The 19,796-nt window shown below is 55.0% G+C and overlaps 17 non-coding genes across 17 annotated transcripts; 8 read left to right on the top strand and 9 right to left on the bottom strand.

Annotated features, from left to right (window-relative positions):
- Positions 1–326: 326 nt before the first annotated feature.
- On the bottom strand, positions 327–398 carry TRNAE-UUC (transfer RNA glutamic acid (anticodon UUC)). The gene has a single exon. It is a non-coding gene; the product is annotated as a tRNA-Glu (tRNA).
- Positions 399–1,838: 1,440 nt separating this feature from the next.
- TRNAR-ACG (transfer RNA arginine (anticodon ACG)) lies at positions 1,839–1,911 on the top strand. Its single transcript has one exon. It is a non-coding gene; the product is annotated as a tRNA-Arg (tRNA).
- A 505-nt stretch (positions 1,912–2,416) lies between these two features.
- On the bottom strand, positions 2,417–2,488 carry TRNAE-UUC (transfer RNA glutamic acid (anticodon UUC)). Its single transcript has one exon. It is a non-coding gene; the product is annotated as a tRNA-Glu (tRNA).
- A 2,042-nt stretch (positions 2,489–4,530) lies between these two features.
- Positions 4,531–4,603, top strand: TRNAR-ACG (transfer RNA arginine (anticodon ACG)). The gene has a single exon. It is a non-coding gene; the product is annotated as a tRNA-Arg (tRNA).
- A 505-nt stretch (positions 4,604–5,108) lies between these two features.
- On the bottom strand, positions 5,109–5,180 carry TRNAE-UUC (transfer RNA glutamic acid (anticodon UUC)). The gene has a single exon. It is a non-coding gene; the product is annotated as a tRNA-Glu (tRNA).
- A 2,740-nt stretch (positions 5,181–7,920) lies between these two features.
- Positions 7,921–7,993, top strand: TRNAR-ACG (transfer RNA arginine (anticodon ACG)). The gene has a single exon. It is a non-coding gene; the product is annotated as a tRNA-Arg (tRNA).
- A 505-nt stretch (positions 7,994–8,498) lies between these two features.
- On the bottom strand, positions 8,499–8,570 carry TRNAE-UUC (transfer RNA glutamic acid (anticodon UUC)). The gene has a single exon. It is a non-coding gene; the product is annotated as a tRNA-Glu (tRNA).
- A 1,440-nt stretch (positions 8,571–10,010) lies between these two features.
- On the top strand, positions 10,011–10,083 carry TRNAR-ACG (transfer RNA arginine (anticodon ACG)). Its single transcript has one exon. It is a non-coding gene; the product is annotated as a tRNA-Arg (tRNA).
- Positions 10,084–10,588: 505 nt separating this feature from the next.
- TRNAE-UUC (transfer RNA glutamic acid (anticodon UUC)) lies at positions 10,589–10,660 on the bottom strand. Its single transcript has one exon. It is a non-coding gene; the product is annotated as a tRNA-Glu (tRNA).
- A 1,440-nt stretch (positions 10,661–12,100) lies between these two features.
- On the top strand, positions 12,101–12,173 carry TRNAR-ACG (transfer RNA arginine (anticodon ACG)). Its single transcript has one exon. It is a non-coding gene; the product is annotated as a tRNA-Arg (tRNA).
- Positions 12,174–12,678: 505 nt separating this feature from the next.
- On the bottom strand, positions 12,679–12,750 carry TRNAE-UUC (transfer RNA glutamic acid (anticodon UUC)). The gene has a single exon. It is a non-coding gene; the product is annotated as a tRNA-Glu (tRNA).
- A 2,034-nt stretch (positions 12,751–14,784) lies between these two features.
- On the top strand, positions 14,785–14,857 carry TRNAR-ACG (transfer RNA arginine (anticodon ACG)). The gene has a single exon. It is a non-coding gene; the product is annotated as a tRNA-Arg (tRNA).
- A 505-nt stretch (positions 14,858–15,362) lies between these two features.
- Positions 15,363–15,434, bottom strand: TRNAE-UUC (transfer RNA glutamic acid (anticodon UUC)). The gene has a single exon. It is a non-coding gene; the product is annotated as a tRNA-Glu (tRNA).
- Positions 15,435–16,874: 1,440 nt separating this feature from the next.
- TRNAR-ACG (transfer RNA arginine (anticodon ACG)) lies at positions 16,875–16,947 on the top strand. Its single transcript has one exon. It is a non-coding gene; the product is annotated as a tRNA-Arg (tRNA).
- A 505-nt stretch (positions 16,948–17,452) lies between these two features.
- TRNAE-UUC (transfer RNA glutamic acid (anticodon UUC)) lies at positions 17,453–17,524 on the bottom strand. The gene has a single exon. It is a non-coding gene; the product is annotated as a tRNA-Glu (tRNA).
- A 1,440-nt stretch (positions 17,525–18,964) lies between these two features.
- TRNAR-ACG (transfer RNA arginine (anticodon ACG)) lies at positions 18,965–19,037 on the top strand. Its single transcript has one exon. It is a non-coding gene; the product is annotated as a tRNA-Arg (tRNA).
- A 505-nt stretch (positions 19,038–19,542) lies between these two features.
- Positions 19,543–19,614, bottom strand: TRNAE-UUC (transfer RNA glutamic acid (anticodon UUC)). Its single transcript has one exon. It is a non-coding gene; the product is annotated as a tRNA-Glu (tRNA).
- Between the last annotated feature and the right edge of the window lie 182 nt (positions 19,615–19,796).

Raw genomic sequence — 19,796 nt, 5'->3', positions numbered from 1 at the left:
GCGGCCTGTTTTCCAAATGTGGTCCCACCGTTGCTCTCTTGACGGGGGGTGCGGGGGACACGTCACGCCTCAAAGGTGGGTGCAGACGAGATCTCGGGTATGAAAGCCGCAGACATTGGTATGCACCTCATACCCAAGCCGCTTGTAGTCGGCCCTTCTTCTTGCAAGTCCAGCCCTCATACTGAGGAATCGGGAGCCTGAAACACGGACAGACTGCATGGGGCCGCCGGGGCCCCAAGGGAAACAATGTGGGGAAATTCAGGCTTTTCTCAAAATGTAAATGCAACAGAAACGGAATCGGGAGTTCTATGTAGAAAAGGCTAGTCTTCCCATACCGGGAGTCGAACCCGGGCCGCCTGGGTGAAAACCAGGAATCCTAACCGCTAGACCATATGGGAGGCTGTCAGCAAGAAGCAGGTTATGGAGATCCTGAGAGCAGTGCCCCATGGGTCCACCACTGGCAGGATGCTTGAGAAGCTTGACCGGTGGTGTCCCACGCAAATGACCGAGATGCACTTTCAGTGGCAGAAATCAAGCTTTACGCTGCTCTGGTATTGAGCTGTCATTGCTTACAGTGGCTAAGCAAAGCACAATACCAAGACCAATCTAAAAATGACTAGCTTGAGAGAACACGCAAGAACCAAGGGCAGCGGTTCGAGCCCTATCAGGGATGGACGGTCCCCTTTTGCTAAAATGGGCAAGAGAGTCTGCAGTTCCTCTCGGAGGCGCGTGAGTGCTGGGGCACGCCTCATTAACCCTTTGCTGCCCGTCTTGCCACCTGAAACCTGCCCCTTGCCCCCAAAGTGCAGCATTGGCTGGGGGCAAATATCTGCAGCCTATTGGCAGGCTGGAGAAGAGTCCCTGTGGCGCTCCTGAAGTGTGTGGGGAAGTAAGCCCCTGACCGATTGACCCCACCCCCCCAACCCCAATAAATGAAGGCAAATCCTGCTTTGCAATTGCTGCCAACTTTTCAGGGCCTTCCTTTCTAGATAGGACTGGAAGATGAAGCGGCTTGAGAGTCAGCTCCGAAATGAAGAGTAGCATTATTTTCTAAAGAGCTGTGTAATGTGGGGAGGGGGCAAGCACAGTACCTCCCTTTTGTGGAAGGATAGGGGTATGCGCAGACCCACGAGGGCCAGTGGCGCAATGGATAACGCGTCTGACTACTGGCGTTTGAGCTCCCCTCTCCCCCCTCCCTTCCTCCCTCCCTCCCTCCCTCACTCCCTCACTCCCTCCCGTCTGAAAATGCAGAGTGGCAAAGCGGCTGACGGGTCTGTAGTGCGGGACGGTATCTGCATGGGGATGGCCTCCCTAGCCTAGGGGGGAAGGCGCAGGCCATGCTAACAGAAGGGGTAGGGGTTCGAGCCCCATCAGGGGTGGACGGTCCCCTTTTGCTAAAATGGGCAAGAGAGTCTGCAGTTCCTCTCGGAGGCGCGTGAGTGCTGGGGCACGCCTCATTAACCCTTTGCTGCCCGTCTTGCCACCTGAAACCTGCCCCTTGCCCCCAAAGTGCAGCATTGGCTGGGGGCAAATATCTGCAGCCTATTGGCAGGCTGGAGAAGAGTCCCTGTGGCGCTCCTGAAGTGTGTGGGGAAGTAAGCCCCTGACCGATTGACCCCACCCCCCCAACCCCAATAAATGAAGGCAAATCCTGCTTTGCAATTGCTGCCAACTTTTCAGGGCCTTCCTTTCTAGATAGGACTGGAAGATGAAGCGGCTTGAGAGTCAGCTCCGAAATGAAGAGTAGCATTATTTTCTAAAGAGCTGTGTAATGTGGGGAGGGGGCAAGCACAGTACCTCCCTTTTGTGGAAGGATAGGGGTATGCGCAGACCCACGAGGGCCAGTGGCGCAATGGATAACGCGTCTGACTACGGATCAGAAGATTGTAGGTTCGACTCCTACCTGGCTCGGGGAAGCGCGTTTTGTTTTTAATTTAACCCCAATTGTGATTGCGTAGTCTCTGTCTTCTCCCTAGCCTTGGCCGAGGTACTGAACGCTTAACACTCGAGGTCAGCGGAAATGACGGTCTGTCAGGGCGCCCTTCTTTCCTCTGGCCTTTAACGTCTTGCAGCAACGGTTTCAATGCAAGGCGGCCTGTTTTCCAAATGTGGTCCCACCGTTGCTCTCTTGACGGGGGGTGCGGGGGACACGTCACGCCTCAAAGGTGGGTGCAGACGAGATCTCGGGTATGAAAGCCGCAGACATTGGTATGCACCTCATACCCAAGCCGCTTGTAGTCGGCCCTTCTTCTTGCAAGTCCAGCCCTCATACTGAGGAATCGGGAGCCTGAAACACGGACAGACTGCATGGGGCCGCCGGGGCCCCAAGGGAAACAATGTGGGGAAATTCAGGCTTTTCTCAAAATGTAAATGCAACAGAAACGGAATCGGGAGTTCTATGTAGAAAAGGCTAGTCTTCCCATACCGGGAGTCGAACCCGGGCCGCCTGGGTGAAAACCAGGAATCCTAACCGCTAGACCATATGGGAGGCTGTCAGCAAGAAGCAGGTTATGGAGATCCTGAGAGCAGTGCCCCATGGGTCCACCACTGGCAGGATGCTTGAGAAGCTTGACCGGTGGTGTCCCACGCAAATGACCGAGATGCACTTTCAGTGGCAGAAATCAAGCTTTACGCTGCTCTGGTATTGAGCTGTCATTGCTTGCAGTGGCTAAGCAAAGCACAATACCAAGACTTGTCTAATGATGGCTGCCTGAGAAAGAAAGGAAGAAAGACAAAAGGTAAGTGGTAAAGAAAGAAAGGAAGCAAGGAAAGAAGCAAGGAAAGAAAGAAAGAAAGAAAGAAAGAAAGAAAGAAAGAAAGAAAGAAAGAAAGAAAGAAAGAAAGAAAGAAAGAAAGAAAGAAAGAAAGAAAGAAAGAAAGAAAAAACAGCAAGTGAGGGAAAGAAAGGAAGGAAAGAAGGAAAGAAAGAGAGACAGGATTAGGGCCAGAGAGAGTGGGTTTTGGGATCACTGGTTGGAGTGCGAGCTGTCCCTCCCAGGCTCTCTCGTGTGCCCAAGCCCCCGCCCCCACCTGTCATGGGGCGACAGGCGGAAGTGTGAAGGGTGCTGCTGCACACAGGCAAGCGCTGAGAGGCTTGTGGGCGCTGCACACAGCAGCTCCGGTAGGCAGCAGACAGCAAGGCTGCCTGCCTACTGGCGTTTGAGCTCCCCTCTCCCCCCTCCCTTCCTCCCTCCCTCCCTCCCTCACTCCCTCACTCCCTCCCGTCTGAAAATGCAGAGTGGCAAAGCGGCTGACGGGTCTGTAGTGCGGGACGGTATCTGCATGGGGATGGCCTCCCTAGCCTAGGGGGGAAGGCGCAGGCCATGCTAACAGAAGGGGCAGGGGTTCGAGCCCCATCAGGGGTGGATGGTCCCCTTTTGCTAAAATGGGCAAGAGAGTCTGCAGTTCCTCTCGGAGGCGTGTGAGTGCTGGGGCACGCCTCATTAACCCTTTGCTGCCCGTCTTGCCACCTGAAACCTGCCCCTTGCCCCCAAAGTGCAGCATTGGCTGGGGGCAAATATCTGCAGCCTATTGGCAGGCTTGAGAAGAGTCCCTGTGGCGCTCCTGAAGTGTGTGGGGAAGTAAGCCCCTGACCGATTGACCCCACCCCCCCAACCCCAATAAATGAAGGCAAATCCTGCTTTGCAATTGCTGCCAACTTTTCAGGGCCTTCCTTTCTAGATAGGACTGGAAGATGAAGCGGCTTGAGAGTCAGCTCCGAAATGAAGAGTAGCATTATTTTCTAAAGAGCTGTGTAATGTGGGGAGGGGGCAAGCACAGTACCTCCCTTTTGTGGAAGGATAGGGGTATGCGCAGACCCACGAGGGCCAGTGGCGCAATGGATAACGCGTCTGACTACTGGCGTTTGAGCTCCCCTCTCCCCCCTCCCTTCCTCCCTCCCTCCCTCCCTCACTCCCTCACTCCCTCCCGTCTGAAAATGCAGAGTGGCAAAGCGGCTGACGGGTCTGTAGTGCGGGACGGTATCTGCATGGGGATGGCCTCCCTAGCCTAGGGGGGAAGGCGCAGGCCATGCTAACAGAAGGGGCAGGGGTTCGAGCCCCATCAGGGGTGGACGGTCCCCTTTTGCTAAAATGGGCAAGAGAGTCTGCAGTTCCTCTCGGAGGCGCGTGAGTGCTGGGGCACGCCTCATTAACCCTTTGCTGCCCGTCTTGCCACCTGAAACCTGCCCCTTGCCCCCAAAGTGCAGCATTGGCTGGGGGCAAATATCTGCAGCCTATTGGCAGGCTTGAGAAGAGTCCCTGTGGCGCTCCTGAAGTGTGTGGGGAAGTAAGCCCCTGACCGATTGACCCCACCCCCCCAACCCCAATAAATGAAGGCAAATCCTGCTTTGCAATTGCTGCCAACTTTTCAGGGCCTTCCTTTCTAGATAGGACTGGAAGATGAAGCGGCTTGAGAGTCAGCTCCGAAATGAAGAGTAGCATTATTTTCTAAAGAGCTGTGTAATGTGGGGAGGGGGCAAGCACAGCACCTCCCTTTTGTGGAAGGATAGGGGTATGCGCAGACCCACGAGGGCCAGTGGCGCAATGGATAACGCGTCTGACTACGGATCAGAAGATTGTAGGTTCGACTCCTACCTGGCTCGGGGAAGCGCGTTTTGTTTTTAATTTAACCCCAATTGTGATTGCGTAGTCTCTGTCTTCTCCCTAGCCTTGGCCGAGGTACTGAACGCTTAACACTCGAGGTCAGCGGAAATGACGGTCTGTCAGGGCGCCCTTCTTTCCTCTGGCCTTTAACGTCTTGCAGCAACGGTTTCAATGCAAGGCGGCCTGTTTTCCAAATGTGGTCCCACCGTTGCTCTCTTGACGGGGGGTGCGGGGGACACGTCACGCCTCAAAGGTGGGTGCAGACGAGATCTCGGGTATGAAAGCCGCAGACATTGGTATGCACCTCATACCCAAGCCGCTTGTAGTCGGCCCTTCTTCTTGCAAGTCCAGCCCTCATACTGAGGAATCGGGAGCCTGAAACACGGACAGACTGCATGGGGCCGCCGGGGCCCCAAGGGAAACAATGTGGGGAAATTCAGGCTTTTCTCAAAATGTAAATGCAACAGAAACGGAATCGGGAGTTCTATGTAGAAAAGGCTAGTCTACCCATACCGGGAGTCGAACCCGGGCCGCCTGGGTGAAAACCAGGAATCCTAACCGCTAGACCATATGGGAGGCTGTCAGCAAGAAGCAGGTTATGGAGATCCTGAGAGCAGTGCCCCATGGGTCCACCACTGGCAGGATGCTTGAGAAGCTTGACCGGTGGTGTCCCACGCAAATGACCGAGATGCACTTTCAGTGGCAGAAATCAAGCTTTACGCTGCTCTGGTATTGAGCTGTCATTGCTTGCAGTGGCTAAGCAAAGCACAATACCAAGACTTGTCTAATGATGGCTGCCTGAGAAAGAAAGGAAGAAAGACAAAAGGTAAGTGGTAAAGAAAGAAAGGAAGCAAGGAAAGAAGCAAGGAAAGAAAGAAAGAAAGAAAGAAAGAAAGAAAGAAAGAAAGAAAGAAAGAAAGAAAGAAAGAAAGAAAGAAAGAAAGAAAGAAAGAAAGAAAGAAAAAACAGCAAGTGAGGGAAAGAAAGGAAGGAAAGAAGGAAAGAAAGAGAGACAGGATTAGGGCCAGAGAGAGTGGGTTTTGGGATCACTGGTTGGAGTGCGAGCTGTCCCTCCCAGGCTCTCTCGTGTGCCCAAGCCCCCGCCCCCACCTGTCATGGGGCGACAGGCGGAAGTGTGAAGGGTGCTGCTGCACACAGGCAAGCGCTGAGAGGCTTGTGGGCGCTGCACACAGCAGCTCCGGTAGGCAGCAGACAGCAAGGCTGCCTGCCTACTGGCGTTTGAGCTCCCCTCTCCCCCCTCCCTTCCTCCCTCCCTCCCTCCCTCACTCCCTCACTCCCTCCCGTCTGAAAATGCAGAGTGGCAAAGCGGCTGACGGGTCTGTAGTGCGGGACGGTATCTGCATGGGGATGGCCTCCCTAGCCTAGGGGGGAAGGCGCAGGCCATGCTAACAGAAGGGGCAGGGGTTCGAGCCCCATCAGGGGTGGACGGTCCCCTTTTGCTAAAATGGGCAAGAGAGTCTGCAGTTCCTCTCGGAGGCGCGTGAGTGCTGGGGCACGCCTCATTAACCCTTTGCTGCCCGTCTTGCCACCTGAAACCTGCCCCTTGCCCCCAAAGTGCAGCATTGGCTGGGGGCAAATATCTGCAGCCTATTGGCAGGCTTGAGAAGAGTCCCTGTGGCGCTCCTGAAGTGTGTGGGGAAGTAAGCCCCTGACCGATTGACCCCACCCCCCCAACCCCAATAAATGAAGGCAAATCCTGCTTTGCAATTGCTGCCAACTTTTCAGGGCCTTCCTTTCTAGATAGGACTGGAAGATGAAGCGGCTTGAGAGTCAGCTCCGAAATGAAGAGTAGCATTATTTTCTAAAGAGCTGTGTAATGTGGGGAGGGGGCAAGCACAGTACCTCCCTTTTGTGGAAGGATAGGGGTATGCGCAGACCCACGAGGGCCAGTGGCGCAATGGATAACGCGTCTGACTACTGGCGTTTGAGCTCCCCTCTCCCCCCTCCCTTCCTCCCTCCCTCCCTCCCTCACTCCCTCACTCCCTCCCGTCTGAAAATGCAGAGTGGCAAAGCGGCTGACGGGTCTGTAGTGCGGGACGGTATCTGCATGGGGATGGCCTCCCTAGCCTAGGGGGGAAGGCGCAGGCCATGCTAACAGAAGGGGCAGGGGTTCGAGCCCCATCAGGGGTGGACGGTCCCCTTTTGCTAAAATGGGCAAGAGAGTCTGCAGTTCCTCTCGGAGGCGCGTGAGTGCTGGGGCACGCCTCATTAACCCTTTGCTGCCCGTCTTGCCACCTGAAACCTGCCCCTTGCCCCCAAAGTGCAGCATTGGCTGGGGGCAAATATCTGCAGCCTATTGGCAGGCTTGAGAAGAGTCCCTGTGGCGCTCCTGAAGTGTGTGGGGAAGTAAGCCCCTGACCGATTGACCCCACCCCCCCAACCCCAATAAATGAAGGCAAATCCTGCTTTGCAATTGCTGCCAACTTTTCAGGGCCTTCCTTTCTAGATAGGACTGGAAGATGAAGCGGCTTGAGAGTCAGCTCCGAAATGAAGAGTAGCATTATTTTCTAAAGAGCTGTGTAATGTGGGGAGGGGGCAAGCACAGTACCTCCCTTTTGTGGAAGGATAGGGGTATGCGCAGACCCACGAGGGCCAGTGGCGCAATGGATAACGCGTCTGACTACTGGCGTTTGAGCTCCCCTCTCCCCCCTCCCTTCCTCCCTCCCTCCCTCCCTCACTCCCTCACTCCCTCCCGTCTGAAAATGCAGAGTGGCAAAGCGGCTGACGGGTCTGTAGTGCGGGACGGTATCTGCATGGGGATGGCCTCCCTAGCCTAGGGGGGAAGGCGCAGGCCATGCTAACAGAAGGGGCAGGGGTTCGAGCCCCATCAGGGGTGGACGGTCCCCTTTTGCTAAAATGGGCAAGAGAGTCTGCAGTTCCTCTCGGAGGCGCGTGAGTGCTGGGGCACGCCTCATTAACCCTTTGCTGCCCGTCTTGCCACCTGAAACCTGCCCCTTGCCCCCAAAGTGCAGCATTGGCTGGGGGCAAATATCTGCAGCCTATTGGCAGGCTTGAGAAGAGTCCCTGTGGCGCTCCTGAAGTGTGTGGGGAAGTAAGCCCCTGACCGATTGACCCCACCCCCCCAACCCCAATAAATGAAGGCAAATCCTGCTTTGCAATTGCTGCCAACTTTTCAGGGCCTTCCTTTCTAGATAGGACTGGAAGATGAAGCGGCTTGAGAGTCAGCTCCGAAATGAAGAGTAGCATTATTTTCTAAAGAGCTGTGTAATGTGGGGAGGGGGCAAGCACAGTACCTCCCTTTTGTGGAAGGATAGGGGTATGCGCAGACCCACGAGGGCCAGTGGCGCAATGGATAACGCGTCTGACTACGGATCAGAAGATTGTAGGTTCGACTCCTACCTGGCTCGGGGAAGCGCGTTTTGTTTTTAATTTAACCCCAATTGTGATTGCGTAGTCTCTGTCTTCTCCCTAGCCTTGGCCGAGGTACTGAACGCTTAACACTCGAGGTCAGCGGAAATGACGGTCTGTCAGGGCGCCCTTCTTTCCTCTGGCCTTTAACGTCTTGCAGCAACGGTTTCAATGCAAGGCGGCCTGTTTTCCAAATGTGGTCCCACCGTTGCTCTCTTGACGGGGGGTGCGGGGGACACGTCACGCCTCAAAGGTGGGTGCAGACGAGATCTCGGGTATGAAAGCCGCAGACATTGGTATGCACCTCATACCCAAGCCGCTTGTAGTCGGCCCTTCTTCTTGCAAGTCCAGCCCTCATACTGAGGAATCGGGAGCCTGAAACACGGACAGACTGCATGGGGCCGCCGGGGCCCCAAGGGAAACAATGTGGGGAAATTCAGGCTTTTCTCAAAATGTAAATGCAACAGAAACGGAATCGGGAGTTCTATGTAGAAAAGGCTAGTCTTCCCATACCGGGAGTCGAACCCGGGCCGCCTGGGTGAAAACCAGGAATCCTAACCGCTAGACCATATGGGAGGCTGTCAGCAAGAAGCAGGTTATGGAGATCCTGAGAGCAGTGCCCCATGGGTCCACCACTGGCAGGATGCTTGAGAAGCTTGACCGGTGGTGTCCCACGCAAATGACCGAGATGCACTTTCAGTGGCAGAAATCAAGCTTTACGCTGCTCTGGTATTGAGCTGTCATTGCTTACAGTGGCTAAGCAAAGCACAATACCAAGACCAATCTAAAAATGACTAGCTTGAGAGAACACGCAAGAACCAAGGGCAGCGGTTCGAGCCCTATCAGGGATGGACGGTCCCCTTTTGCTAAAATGGGCAAGAGAGTCTGCAGTTCCTCTCGGAGGCGCGTGAGTGCTGGGGCACGCCTCATTAACCCTTTGCTGCCCGTCTTGCCACCTGAAACCTGCCCCTTGCCCCCAAAGTGCAGCATTGGCTGGGGGCAAATATCTGCAGCCTATTGGCAGGCTGGAGAAGAGTCCCTGTGGCGCTCCTGAAGTGTGTGGGGAAGTAAGCCCCTGACCGATTGACCCCACCCCCCCAACCCCAATAAATGAAGGCAAATCCTGCTTTGCAATTGCTGCCAACTTTTCAGGGCCTTCCTTTCTAGATAGGACTGGAAGATGAAGCGGCTTGAGAGTCAGCTCCGAAATGAAGAGTAGCATTATTTTCTAAAGAGCTGTGTAATGTGGGGAGGGGGCAAGCACAGTACCTCCCTTTTGTGGAAGGATAGGGGTATGCGCAGACCCACGAGGGCCAGTGGCGCAATGGATAACGCGTCTGACTACTGGCGTTTGAGCTCCCCTCTCCCCCCTCCCTTCCTCCCTCCCTCCCTCCCTCACTCCCTCACTCCCTCCCGTCTGAAAATGCAGAGTGGCAAAGCGGCTGACGGGTCTGTAGTGCGGGACGGTATCTGCATGGGGATGGCCTCCCTAGCCTAGGGGGGAAGGCGCAGGCCATGCTAACAGAAGGGGCAGGGGTTCGAGCCCCATCAGGGGTGGACGGTCCCCTTTTGCTAAAATGGGCAAGAGAGTCTGCAGTTCCTCTCGGAGGCGCGTGAGTGCTGGGGCACGCCTCATTAACCCTTTGCTGCCCGTCTTGCCACCTGAAACCTGCCCCTTGCCCCCAAAGTGCAGCATTGGCTGGGGGCAAATATCTGCAGCCTATTGGCAGGCTTGAGAAGAGTCCCTGTGGCGCTCCTGAAGTGTGTGGGGAAGTAAGCCCCTGACCGATTGACCCCACCCCCCCAACCCCAATAAATGAAGGCAAATCCTGCTTTGCAATTGCTGCCAACTTTTCAGGGCCTTCCTTTCTAGATAGGACTGGAAGATGAAGCGGCTTGAGAGTCAGCTCCGAAATGAAGAGTAGCATTATTTTCTAAAGAGCTGTGTAATGTGGGGAGGGGGCAAGCACAGTACCTCCCTTTTGTGGAAGGATAGGGGTATGCGCAGACCCACGAGGGCCAGTGGCGCAATGGATAACGCGTCTGACTACGGATCAGAAGATTGTAGGTTCGACTCCTACCTGGCTCGGGGAAGCGCGTTTTGTTTTTAATTTAACCCCAATTGTGATTGCGTAGTCTCTGTCTTCTCCCTAGCCTTGGCCGAGGTACTGAACGCTTAACACTCGAGGTCAGCGGAAATGACGGTCTGTCAGGGCGCCCTTCTTTCCTCTGGCCTTTAACGTCTTGCAGCAACGGTTTCAATGCAAGGCGGCCTGTTTTCCAAATGTGGTCCCACCGTTGCTCTCTTGACGGGGGGTGCGGGGGACACGTCACGCCTCAAAGGTGGGTGCAGACGAGATCTCGGGTATGAAAGCCGCAGACATTGGTATGCACCTCATACCCAAGCCGCTTGTAGTCGGCCCTTCTTCTTGCAAGTCCAGCCCTCATACTGAGGAATCGGGAGCCTGAAACACGGACAGACTGCATGGGGCCGCCGGGGCCCCAAGGGAAACAATGTGGGGAAATTCAGGCTTTTCTCAAAATGTAAATGCAACAGAAACGGAATCGGGAGTTCTATGTAGAAAAGGCTAGTCTTCCCATACCGGGAGTCGAACCCGGGCCGCCTGGGTGAAAACCAGGAATCCTAACCGCTAGACCATATGGGAGGCTGTCAGCAAGAAGCAGGTTATGGAGATCCTGAGAGCAGTGCCCCATGGGTCCACCACTGGCAGGATGCTTGAGAAGCTTGACCGGTGGTGTCCCACGCAAATGACCGAGATGCACTTTCAGTGGCAGAAATCAAGCTTTACGCTGCTCTGGTATTGAGCTGTCATTGCTTACAGTGGCTAAGCAAAGCACAATACCAAGACCAATCTAAAAATGACTAGCTTGAGAGAACACGCAAGAACCAAGGGCAGCGGTTCGAGCCCTATCAGGGATGGACGGTCCCCTTTTGCTAAAATGGGCAAGAGAGTCTGCAGTTCCTCTCGGAGGCGCGTGAGTGCTGGGGCACGCCTCATTAACCCTTTGCTGCCCGTCTTGCCACCTGAAACCTGCCCCTTGCCCCCAAAGTGCAGCATTGGCTGGGGGCAAATATCTGCAGCCTATTGGCAGGCTGGAGAAGAGTCCCTGTGGCGCTCCTGAAGTGTGTGGGGAAGTAAGCCCCTGACCGATTGACCCCACCCCCCCAACCCCAATAAATGAAGGCAAATCCTGCTTTGCAATTGCTGCCAACTTTTCAGGGCCTTCCTTTCTAGATAGGACTGGAAGATGAAGCGGCTTGAGAGTCAGCTCCGAAATGAAGAGTAGCATTATTTTCTAAAGAGCTGTGTAATGTGGGGAGGGGGCAAGCACAGTACCTCCCTTTTGTGGAAGGATAGGGGTATGCGCAGACCCACGAGGGCCAGTGGCGCAATGGATAACGCGTCTGACTACTGGCGTTTGAGCTCCCCTCTCCCCCCTCCCTTCCTCCCTCCCTCCCTCCCTCACTCCCTCACTCCCTCCCGTCTGAAAATGCAGAGTGGCAAAGCGGCTGACGGGTCTGTAGTGCGGGACGGTATCTGCATGGGGATGGCCTCCCTAGCCTAGGGGGGAAGGCGCAGGCCATGCTAACAGAAGGGGCAGGGGTTCGAGCCCCATCAGGGGTGGACGGTCCCCTTTTGCTAAAATGGGCAAGAGAGTCTGCAGTTCCTCTCGGAGGCGCGTGAGTGCTGGGGCACGCCTCATTAACCCTTTGCTGCCCGTCTTGCCACCTGAAACCTGCCCCTTGCCCCCAAAGTGCAGCATTGGCTGGGGGCAAATATCTGCAGCCTATTGGCAGGCTGGAGAAGAGTCCCTGTGGCGCTCCTGAAGTGTGTGGGGAAGTAAGCCCCTGACCGATTGACCCCACCCCCCCAACCCCAATAAATGAAGGCAAATCCTGCTTTGCAATTGCTGCCAACTTTTCAGGGCCTTCCTTTCTAGATAGGACTGGAAGATGAAGCGGCTTGAGAGTCAGCTCCGAAATGAAGAGTAGCATTATTTTCTAAAGAGCTGTGTAATGTGGGGAGGGGGCAAGCACAGTACCTCCCTTTTGTGGAAGGATAGGGGTATGCGCAGACCCACGAGGGCCAGTGGCGCAATGGATAACGCGTCTGACTACGGATCAGAAGATTGTAGGTTCGACTCCTACCTGGCTCGGGGAAGCGCGTTTTGTTTTTAATTTAACCCCAATTGTGATTGCGTAGTCTCTGTCTTCTCCCTAGCCTTGGCCGAGGTACTGAACGCTTAACACTCGAGGTCAGCGGAAATGACGGTCTGTCAGGGCGCCCTTCTTTCCTCTGGCCTTTAACGTCTTGCAGCAACGGTTTCAATGCAAGGCGGCCTGTTTTCCAAATGTGGTCCCACCGTTGCTCTCTTGACGGGGGGTGCGGGGGACACGTCACGCCTCAAAGGTGGGTGCAGACGAGATCTCGGGTATGAAAGCCGCAGACATTGGTATGCACCTCATACCCAAGCCGCTTGTAGTCGGCCCTTCTTCTTGCAAGTCCAGCCCTCATACTGAGGAATCGGGAGCCTGAAACACGGACAGACTGCATGGGGCCGCCGGGGCCCCAAGGGAAACAATGTGGGGAAATTCAGGCTTTTCTCAAAATGTAAATGCAACAGAAACGGAATCGGGAGTTCTATGTAGAAAAGGCTAGTCTTCCCATACCGGGAGTCGAACCCGGGCCGCCTGGGTGAAAACCAGGAATCCTAACCGCTAGACCATATGGGAGGCTGTCAGCAAGAAGCAGGTTATGGAGATCCTGAGAGCAGTGCCCCATGGGTCCACCACTGGCAGGATGCTTGAGAAGCTTGACCGGTGGTGTCCCACGCAAATGACCGAGATGCACTTTCAGTGGCAGAAATCAAGCTTTACGCTGCTCTGGTATTGAGCTGTCATTGCTTGCAGTGGCTAAGCAAAGCACAATACCAAGACTTGTCTAATGATGGCTGCCTGAGAAAGAAAGGAAGAAAGACAAAAGGTAAGTGGTAAAGAAAGAAAGGAAGCAAGGAAAGAAGCAAGGAAAGAAAGAAAGAAAGAAAGAAAGAAAGAAAGAAAGAAAGAAAGAAAGAAAGAAAGAAAGAAAGAAAGAAAGAAAGAAAGAAAGAAAGAAAGAAAAAACAGCAAGTGAGGGAAAGAAAGGAAGGAAAGAAGGAAAGAAAGAGAGACAGGATTAGGGCCAGAGAGAGTGGGTTTTGGGATCACTGGTTGGAGTGCGAGCTGTCCCTCCCAGGCTCTCTCGTGTGCCCAAGCCCCCGCCCCCACCTGTCATGGGGCGACAGGCGGAAGTGTGAAGGGTGCTGCTGCACACAGGCAAGCGCTGAGAGGCTTGTGGGCGCTGCACACAGCAGCTCCGGTAGGCAGCAGACAGCAAGGCTGCCTGCCTACTGGCGTTTGAGCTCCCCTCTCCCCCCTCCCTTCCTCCCTCCCTCCCTCCCTCACTCCCTCACTCCCTCCCGTCTGAAAATGCAGAGTGGCAAAGCGGCTGACGGGTCTGTAGTGCGGGACGGTATCTGCATGGGGATGGCCTCCCTAGCCTAGGGGGGAAGGCGCAGGCCATGCTAACAGAAGGGGCAGGGGTTCGAGCCCCATCAGGGGTGGACGGTCCCCTTTTGCTAAAATGGGCAAGAGAGTCTGCAGTTCCTCTCGGAGGCGCGTGAGTGCTGGGGCACGCCTCATTAACCCTTTGCTGCCCGTCTTGCCACCTGAAACCTGCCCCTTGCCCCCAAAGTGCAGCATTGGCTGGGGGCAAATATCTGCAGCCTATTGGCAGGCTTGAGAAGAGTCCCTGTGGCGCTCCTGAAGTGTGTGGGGAAGTAAGCCCCTGACCGATTGACCCCACCCCCCCAACCCCAATAAATGAAGGCAAATCCTGCTTTGCAATTGCTGCCAACTTTTCAGGGCCTTCCTTTCTAGATAGGACTGGAAGATGAAGCGGCTTGAGAGTCAGCTCCGAAATGAAGAGTAGCATTATTTTCTAAAGAGCTGTGTAATGTGGGGAGGGGGCAAGCACAGTACCTCCCTTTTGTGGAAGGATAGGGGTATGCGCAGACCCACGAGGGCCAGTGGCGCAATGGATAACGCGTCTGACTACTGGCGTTTGAGCTCCCCTCTCCCCCCTCCCTTCCTCCCTCCCTCCCTCCCTCACTCCCTCACTCCCTCCCGTCTGAAAATGCAGAGTGGCAAAGCGGCTGACGGGTCTGTAGTGCGGGACGGTATCTGCATGGGGATGGCCTCCCTAGCCTAGGGGGGAAGGCGCAGGCCATGCTAACAGAAGGGGCAGGGGTTCGAGCCCCATCAGGGGTGGACGGTCCCCTTTTGCTAAAATGGGCAAGAGAGTCTGCAGTTCCTCTCGGAGGCGCGTGAGTGCTGGGGCACGCCTCATTAACCCTTTGCTGCCCGTCTTGCCACCTGAAACCTGCCCCTTGCCCCCAAAGTGCAGCATTGGCTGGGGGCAAATATCTGCAGCCTATTGGCAGGCTTGAGAAGAGTCCCTGTGGCGCTCCTGAAGTGTGTGGGGAAGTAAGCCCCTGACCGATTGACCCCACCCCCCCAACCCCAATAAATGAAGGCAAATCCTGCTTTGCAATTGCTGCCAACTTTTCAGGGCCTTCCTTTCTAGATAGGACTGGAAGATGAAGCGGCTTGAGAGTCAGCTCCGAAATGAAGAGTAGCATTATTTTCTAAAGAGCTGTGTAATGTGGGGAGGGGGCAAGCACAGTACCTCCCTTTTGTGGAAGGATAGGGGTATGCGCAGACCCACGAGGGCCAGTGGCGCAATGGATAACGCGTCTGACTACGGATCAGAAGATTGTAGGTTCGACTCCTACCTGGCTCGGGGAAGCGCGTTTTGTTTTTAATTTAACCCCAATTGTGATTGCGTAGTCTCTGTCTTCTCCCTAGCCTTGGCCGAGGTACTGAACGCTTAACACTCGAGGTCAGCGGAAATGACGGTCTGTCAGGGCGCCCTTCTTTCCTCTGGCCTTTAACGTCTTGCAGCAACGGTTTCAATGCAAGGCGGCCTGTTTTCCAAATGTGGTCCCACCGTTGCTCTCTTGACGGGGGGTGCGGGGGACACGTCACGCCTCAAAGGTGGGTGCAGACGAGATCTCGGGTATGAAAGCCGCAGACATTGGTATGCACCTCATACCCAAGCCGCTTGTAGTCGGCCCTTCTTCTTGCAAGTCCAGCCCTCATACTGAGGAATCGGGAGCCTGAAACACGGACAGACTGCATGGGGCCGCCGGGGCCCCAAGGGAAACAATGTGGGGAAATTCAGGCTTTTCTCAAAATGTAAATGCAACAGAAACGGAATCGGGAGTTCTATGTAGAAAAGGCTAGTCTTCCCATACCGGGAGTCGAACCCGGGCCGCCTGGGTGAAAACCAGGAATCCTAACCGCTAGACCATATGGGAGGCTGTCAGCAAGAAGCAGGTTATGGAGATCCTGAGAGCAGTGCCCCATGGGTCCACCACTGGCAGGATGCTTGAGAAGCTTGACCGGTGGTGTCCCACGCAAATGACCGAGATGCACTTTCAGTGGCAGAAATCAAGCTTTACGCTGCTCTGGTATTGAGCTGTCATTGCTTACAGTGGCTAAGCAAAGCACAATACCAAGACCAATCTAAAAATGACTAGCTTGAGAGAACACGCAAGAACCAAGGGCAGCGGTTCGAGCCCTATCAGGGATGGACGGTCCCCTTTTGCTAAAATGGGCAAGAGAGTCTGCAGTTCCTCTCGGAGGCGCGTGAGTGCTGGGGCACGCCTCATTAACCCTTTGCTGCCCGTCTTGCCACCTGAAACCTGCCCCTTGCCCCCAAAGTGCAGCATTGGCTGGGGGCAAATATCTGCAGCCTATTGGCAGGCTGGAGAAGAGTCCCTGTGGCGCTCCTGAAGTGTGTGGGGAAGTAAGCCCCTGACCGATTGACCCCACCCCCCCAACCCCAATAAATGAAGGCAAATCCTGCTTTGCAATTGCTGCCAACTTTTCAGGGCCTTCCTTTCTAGATAGGACTGGAAGATGAAGCGGCTTCAGAGTCAGCTCCGAAATGAAGAGTAGCATTATTTTCTAAAGAGCTGTGTAATGTGGGGAGGGGGCAAGCACAGTACCTCCCTTTTGTGGAAGGATAGGGGTATGCGCAGACCCACGAGGGCCAGTGGCGCAATGGATAACGCGTCTGACTACTGGCGTTTGAGCTCCCCTCTCCCCCCTCCCTTCCTCCCTCCCTCCCTCCCTCACTCCCTCACTCCCTCCCGTCTGAAAATGCAGAGTGGCAAAGCGGCTGACGGGTCTGTAGTGCGGGACGGTATCTGCATGGGGATGGCCTCCCTAGCCTAGGGGGGAAGGCGCAGGCCATGCTAACAGAAGGGGCAGGGGTTCGAGCCCCATCAGGGGTGGACGGTCCCCTTTTGCTAAAATGGGCAAGAGAGTCTGCAGTTCCTCTCGGAGGCGCGTGAGTGCTGGGGCACGCCTCATTAACCCTTTGCTGCCCGTCTTGCCACCTGAAACCTGCCCCTTGCCCCCAAAGTGCAGCATTGGCTGGGGGCAAATATCTGCAGCCTATTGGCAGGCTGGAGAAGAGTCCCTGTGGCGCTCCTGAAGTGTGTGGGGAAGTAAGCCCCTGACCGATTGACCCCACCCCCCCAACCCCAATAAATGAAGGCAAATCCTGCTTTGCAATTGCTGCCAACTTTTCAGGGCCTTCCTTTCTAGATAGGACTGGAAGATGAAGCGGCTTGAGAGTCAGCTCCGAAATGAAGAGTAGCATTATTTTCTAAAGAGCTGTGTAATGTGGGGAGGGGGCAAGCACAGTACCTCCCTTTTGTGGAAGGATAGGGGTATGCGCAGACCCACGAGGGCCAGTGGCGCAATGGATAACGCGTCTGACTACGGATCAGAAGATTGTAGGTTCGACTCCTACCTGGCTCGGGGAAGCGCGTTTTGTTTTTAATTTAACCCCAATTGTGATTGCGTAGTCTCTGTCTTCTCCCTAGCCTTGGCCGAGGTACTGAACGCTTAACACTCGAGGTCAGCGGAAATGACGGTCTGTCAGGGCGCCCTTCTTTCCTCTGGCCTTTAACGTCTTGCAGCAACGGTTTCAATGCAAGGCGGCCTGTTTTCCAAATGTGGTCCCACCGTTGCTCTCTTGACGGGGGGTGCGGGGGACACGTCACGCCTCAAAGGTGGGTGCAGACGAGATCTCGGGTATGAAAGCCGCAGACATTGGTATGCACCTCATACCCAAGCCGCTTGTAGTCGGCCCTTCTTCTTGCAAGTCCAGCCCTCATACTGAGGAATCGGGAGCCTGAAACACGGACAGACTGCATGGGGCCGCCGGGGCCCCAAGGGAAACAATGTGGGGAAATTCAGGCTTTTCTCAAAATGTAAATGCAACAGAAACGGAATCGGGAGTTCTATGTAGAAAAGGCTAGTCTTCCCATACCGGGAGTCGAACCCGGGCCGCCTGGGTGAAAACCAGGAATCCTAACCGCTAGACCATATGGGAGGCTGTCAGCAAGAAGCAGGTTATGGAGATCCTGAGAGCAGTGCCCCATGGGTCCACCACTGGCAGGATGCTTGAGAAGCTTGACCGGTGGTGTCCCACGCAAATGACCGAGATGCACTTTCAGTGGCAGAAATCAAGCTTTACGCTGCTCTGGTATTGAGCTGTCATTGCTTACAGTGGCTAAGCAAAGCACAATACCAAGACCAATCTAAAAATGACTAGCTTGAGAGAACACGCAAGAACCAAGGGCAGCGGTTCGAGCCCTATCAGGGATGGACGGTCCCCTTTTGCTAAAATGGGCAAGAGAGTCTGCAGTTCCTCTCGGAGGCGCGTGAGTGCTGGGGCACGCCTCATTAACCCTTTGCTGCCCGTCTTGCCACCTGAAACCTGCCCCTTGCCCCCAAAGTGCAGCATTGGCTGGGGGCAAATATCTGCAGCCTATTGGCAGGCTGGAGAAGAGTCCCTGTGGCGCTCCTGAAGTGTGTGGGGAAGTAAGCCCCTGACCGATTGACCCCACCCCCCCAACCCCAATAAATGAAGGCAAATCCTGCTTTGCAATTGCTGCCAACTTTTCAGGGCCTTCCTTTCTAGATAGGACTGGAAGATGAAGCGGCTTGAGAGTCAGCTCCGAAATGAAGAGTAGCATTATTTTCTAAAGAGCTGTGTAATGTGGGGAGGGGGCAAGCACAGTACCTCCCTTTTGTGGAAGGATAGGGGTATGCGCAGACCCACGAGGGCCAGTGGCGCAATGGATAACGCGTCTGACTACTGGCGTTTGAGCTCCCCTCTCCCCCCTCCCTTCCTCCCTCCCTCCCTCCCTCACTCCCTCACTCCCTCCCGTCTGAAAATGCAGAGTGGCAAAGCGGCTGACGGGTCTGTAGTGCGGGACGGTATCTGCATGGGGATGGCCTCCCTAGCCTAGGGGGGAAGGCGCAGGCCATGCTAACAGAAGGGGTAGGGGTTCGAGCCCCATCAGGGGTGGACGGTCCCCTTTTGCTAAAATGGGCAAGAGAGTCTGCAGTTCCTCTCGGAGGCGCGTGAGTGCTGGGGCACGCCTCATTAACCCTTTGCTGCCCGTCTTGCCACCTGAAACCTGCCCCTTGCCCCCAAAGTGCAGCATTGGCTGGGGGCAAATATCTGCAGCCTATTGGCAGGCTGGAGAAGAGTCCCTGTGGCGCTCCTGAAGTGTGTGGGGAAGTAAGCCCCTGACCGATTGACCCCACCCCCCCAACCCCAATAAATGAAGGCAAATCCTGCTTTGCAATTGCTGCCAACTTTTCAGGGCCTTCCTTTCTAGATAGGACTGGAAGATGAAGCGGCTTGAGAGTCAGCTCCGAAATGAAGAGTAGCATTATTTTCTAAAGAGCTGTGTAATGTGGGGAGGGGGCAAGCACAGTACCTCCCTTTTGTGGAAGGATAGGGGTATGCGCAGACCCACGAGGGCCAGTGGCGCAATGGATAACGCGTCTGACTACGGATCAGAAGATTGTAGGTTCGACTCCTACCTGGCTCGGGGAAGCGCGTTTTGTTTTTAATTTAACCCCAATTGTGATTGCGTAGTCTCTGTCTTCTCCCTAGCCTTGGCCGAGGTACTGAACGCTTAACACTCGAGGTCAGCGGAAATGACGGTCTGTCAGGGCGCCCTTCTTTCCTCTGGCCTTTAACGTCTTGCAGCAACGGTTTCAATGCAAGGCGGCCTGTTTTCCAAATGTGGTCCCACCGTTGCTCTCTTGACGGGGGGTGCGGGGGACACGTCACGCCTCAAAGGTGGGTGCAGACGAGATCTCGGGTATGAAAGCCGCAGACATTGGTATGCACCTCATACCCAAGCCGCTTGTAGTCGGCCCTTCTTCTTGCAAGTCCAGCCCTCATACTGAGGAATCGGGAGCCTGAAACACGGACAGACTGCATGGGGCCGCCGGGGCCCCAAGGGAAACAATGTGGGGAAATTCAGGCTTTTCTCAAAATGTAAATGCAACAGAAACGGAATCGGGAGTTCTATGTAGAAAAGGCTAGTCTTCCCATACCGGGAGTCGAACCCGGGCCGCCTGGGTGAAAACCAGGAATCCTAACCGCTAGACCATATGGGAGGCTGTCAGCAAGAAGCAGGTTATGGAGATCCTGAGAGCAGTGCCCCATGGGTCCACCACTGGCAGGATGCTTGAGAAGCTTGACCGGTGGTGTCCCACGCAAATGACCGAGATGCACTTTCAGTGGCAGAAATCAAGCTTTACGCTGCTCTGGTATTGAGCTGTCATTGCTTGCAGTGGCT

Source organism: Ambystoma mexicanum, unplaced genomic scaffold (assembly GCF_040938575.1).
Source record: "Ambystoma mexicanum isolate Mex_15411 unplaced genomic scaffold, UKY_AmexF1_1 Mex_scaf152, whole genome shotgun sequence".
NCBI lineage: Eukaryota > Metazoa > Chordata > Amphibia > Caudata > Ambystomatidae > Ambystoma > Ambystoma mexicanum.
The sequence above is the reverse complement of the archived record's forward strand: the minus strand, read 5'-3'. Positions and strand labels throughout refer to the sequence as shown.